Raw genomic sequence first — 4,683 nt, 5'->3', positions numbered from 1 at the left:
GGGACAAAAAGGGGTCTGAACCCCAAAGAATCAGCAATTGAATCAACTGATTTTATACAATATTATTGTACTAGAAAAGTGCATTGAGTAAGGTTTTTATGAAAGCTTGTCACACGCTGGTCATGAATATCATTGTGTGATGCATGTATGGGTGGTGTATAAAGAGTTATGTATGTGTGCTGGAAATATGTTCCTAAAACATGTTGTGGAGAGAATTGATAAACCAGCCTGCCTTGGGCAAAGGAATGTGGATTTACCTGTCTGCATCAAGCTTTGTAAGACAGAGAACAATGAAAATATGTTTACATACAAGGTAAACAGAACACTCAAGCTAACAAGTGGCAGTTTGAGCACACTAGGGGACAGAGTCTGCACTCCCAGGAAGTTGTCCTGGCTTAGGGCTGCCAGATGTCCGGTTTTTGACCAGAATGAGCGGTCCAAAAGGGACTGTGGTGGCTCCGGTAAGCACTGCTGACGGGGCCATTAAAAGTCTGGTCGGCAGAGCTGTAGGGCTAATGCAGGCTCCCTATCTGTCCTGGCACCATGTTGCATCTTGGATGCGGCCAGTAGGTCTAGCTTCTAGGCAGGGAGGACACGGCTCCACATGCTGTCCCTGCCCTGAGCACCGGCTCCACACTCCCATTGGTTGGGAACCGTGGCCAACAGGAGTTGGGGTGGTGGTGCTTGCAGGTGAGAGCAGAGCACGGAGCCTCGTGGTCCCCCTGCCTAGGAGCTGGACCTGCTGGCTGCTTCCGGGGTGCAGTGTGGAGCCAGAATAGGCAGGGAGCCTGCCTTAGCCCAGCTGATTGGGAGCCACCCAAGGTAAGCCCGTGCTCTAACCCTGAGCCCCTTCTTGCACCCCAAACTCCTCATCCACAGCCCCACCACAGAGTCCACACCCCCGGCCCAGAGTCCATACCCTCTCCTGCACCCTGCCTTAACCCACAACTCCCTCCTGCACCCAGAATCCCTTGGCCCCACCCCCCAGCCTGGAGCCTCAAACCCCTCATCCCCAGCCCCATCCCAGAGCCCACACCCCCAGCCGGAGCTCTCACCCACTCCCACTGCCCAACCCCCCAGTGAAAGTGAGTGAGGATGGGGGAAAGCGAGCCACTGAGGGAGGGGGAATGTAGAGAGCAGGGGGTGTGGCCTCATGAAGTGGCAGGGCTAGGGTGTTCAGTTTTGTGTATTTAGACAGTTGGCAAGCTGATCCTGGCTCTTGACACAGAGACAATGGACTTTGTGTAATATAAGGGGAACAAAAAGACATTTTAGATATCCTTCACTGAGGTGACATAGGGTAAAGCACCCTTCAAACCTGTGAAACTTGGATCCCCTAGTCTGGAGGAAGTGTTTCTACTAACATACCATATTTGGATTGGGGAACAATATTCACAATGGACTATTCATTTAATTTGACCACAACAATATAAAAATTATTATGGAGGCACAAAGTGGTCCTTTCAGCCATCAGATTGGTGCAGTAACAGAAGATAACTTTCCAAAGACTTTCTGTAATAGTGTAAAATGTTGCAGGATGTTTTATTTTCATTCCTATTTCAGTCTTCCCTTTGGCTCCTATTCTGAGCTGTAATTCTCAGATTTTTAGTTTGATGATTTACTTGTGAGTTTTTAGACTGGAGGACCTTTTATTTATAATTATAATACTTTCAGGTCACAAGTAATTGAAACTCTGTTATGGTAAATTTTTTACTATTGCTAGTTTTTTTTTTTCAAAACATTTCTAATAACGTGCAATTATACTGGATAAAGGGACAAAATACCAGGCCTAATTTCCTACAGATACATGTTTCTTAATACTTAAAAGTAAAATTTACAATATGTACTTAAAGTGCTGATTAGTAGAAAGTATTGTGAAAGGTAGAACTGAATAATAATAATAATAGGATGTTGATATTGCAATGCATTGTGTATTGCATTTCCCTATATTGATGAGAATGTCAGTCCTGGATTCCTGCTTAAATTCTAGAGATTACCTCACCTCTAGTGCACGTATAAAGAGGCTATAAATCCTAATACTGCTACAGGTAATGGAGGTTCTTGATTAGCTTAAATGTTGGGACCTTGTCTGTGCAAAAGAAATTCTGTCTTCTGACAGCTATGAAGTTTATATGGTGTGCATAGATTCATAGATTTGAAGGCCAGAAAGGACCAATTAATCATCTAGTCCAACCTCCTGAATATCACAGGCTATTACTTTTAATCCACTTACTCCAGGATTGAGCCCAATAACTTGTTTGACTAAAGCACATCTTCCAGAAAGGCAACCAGACCTGACTTGAAGACTCCAAGAGATGGAGAATCCACTACTTCCTTTGGCAGTGTGGTCCAGTGGTTAGTGCAGAACACCTGATACTGTAAGTGTCAAATCTGTGCAATCATTAAATTATAACTGGTGATCAAATGTTACACATGAATTCCTGTAAAACCCAGCTGTTTGAGGAAAGAACTTTGCCCGAATGAGGAAAGTGTATAATGTATGTGTGTAATACTTTCTTCTCCTGGATGGAATATTAGATGTACTTAAGTAGTTGATTATGTTACTGTAAGCAGTTTCTCCCTCCCATAACACGCCCTGGCAGCAAGTTGTGGCATTGCAAGGGGCTTTACATCTCGTGCTCCCTGCTGAGCCCTTCCTTGGTACCCATTATGGCCTGTCCCTAACTGTGTCTTCGGTAGCCTGGCCCTCCAGCCAGGTCACTTACAAATTCAATCCTCTTCCAGACTAACAAACTTCCAAATGTAAGTCTAAATAAATAGCCAAACTAATAATTCTTCTGCCTCTCTTGGGTTACAGTGAAGTCCTCTCCTGACTGGTTTTTGAATGTTATAATTCTTGACCTCTGTACATTGGCCAAACCGGACAGTCTCTACGTAAAAGAACAAATGGATACAAATCAGATGTCAGGAATGGTAACACTCAAAAATCAGTCAGAGAACACTTCAACCTCTCTGGTCACTCACTTACAGACCTAAAAGTTGCAATATTACAACAAAAAAACTTCAGAAACAGACTCCAAAAAGAGACTGCTGAATTGGAATTAATTTTCAAAATGGACACCATTAAATTAGGCTTGAATAAAGACTGGGAGTGGATGGATCATTACACAAAGTAAAACTATTTCCCCATGTTTATACCCCTGCCCTCAACTTCTTGACAACTGCTGCAAATGGACCATTTTGATTACTACTACAAATTTTTTTCTCTCTCCTGCTGGTAATAGCTCACCTTAACAGATCACTCTCTGTCAGAGTGTGTATGGTAACACCCATTGTTTCATGTTCTCTGTGTGTATATCTATCTATCTTCCTACTGTATTTTCCACTACATGCATCCAATGAAGTGGGCTGTAGCCCACGAAAGCTCATGCTCAAATAAATTTGTTAGTCTCTAAGGTGCCCCAAGTACTCCTGTTTTTCTAGGCTGCACTCACAACTCTGAATAAGTCCTCTCTGATCCCCTGCAGCTGGATCAATCATTATAATTAGATCTCCAACACACTCAGCTACCAGGTAATTGTCTGGTCACAGACAAGGCAGTCACTCTCTGGCTGCTGACCTACCAAGGATGTAACCCATAAAACTAAGGAAGGTAATGGAGATGCTTCTTACATGAGGTGGTAGGAGCCTGTATTTTTTGGAATAGGCTCTAAGGGTTGGGTTTTCTTTCTCTTCTTTGATGGTATTTTTTCAGCTAACCTTCTCAAAAAAAAATTTGAATTTAGATTTCATCTCTAACCTTTCATGAGAGATTTAAATTCCAGGACAATCCCAGTCTGGTAGCTGGGAAGATAGGCATGAAACAAAAAACCATTGAATTTTTCCTCTCTTCTCTTTGCACCATGCACAGCAAAAGAAATGCTAATAGCCTTCCAAAGGCAACCAAAAGTCAAAAATACACGTGATGTAGTAATACTGAATTTATACCATTTTTTCATGTGGAATAAAAAGCTCAGTTTTCTAGTGATATTGAAAATGTGAAGATGAATAACTTAAGGTTCTTTTTAAAACATCAGCCAATGCAGAACCTGTTATTAGTGAGTTTAGGACTTCTCAGTGGGTGGGTTGTGACCTGGAAATGAGTCATCAGAGTTACCCTTCAAGGGTTTCAAACCTAATACTTAGTTCACTGAACCAACCTGCTTGCTCATCAATCATTGATAGCTGATATGGGAATAAATACATATATAGAAATTAAAACTAGCCCTTAGGTTATCAGATACCAGGGAGATGAGCCTGATGCAAATACCTAGAGATAGATAGACTGAGCAGAATAGACAGGAACCAGATATTCCTGTCCTGGAAAACTGTCCGTTATCAGAAAACACCAAGAACTGCACCTGGCGTGGACTGTGTGATTTACATGGACCTGAAAGAAATTGCTGCTGCTCACCAATGTAAGAAAATAACTCATCCAGGTTACATGTTTTGGAATGTCTAGTCCAGGGACAGCAAAGTTTGGGAATGTTCTCAGTTTGTTTCAGCTTTTTCATGTCTTCAGTGTTTGTAACCTACTCAAAAAGTTTCTGGTAACTGAAAATAATAAACTGAGTTAATGAGGATATGTAGCACTCTGTCTAGCTTATATGGCCTGTGGTACTATATAGTATCTGGATCTCTCACAACTTTTATCCCCACAACACTCCTGTGAAGTACTATTCT

This window comes from Chelonoidis abingdonii, chromosome 6, assembly GCF_003597395.2.
Source record: "Chelonoidis abingdonii isolate Lonesome George chromosome 6, CheloAbing_2.0, whole genome shotgun sequence".
NCBI lineage: Eukaryota > Metazoa > Chordata > Testudines > Testudinidae > Chelonoidis > Chelonoidis abingdonii.
The sequence above is the reverse complement of the archived record's forward strand: the minus strand, read 5'-3'. Positions refer to the sequence as shown.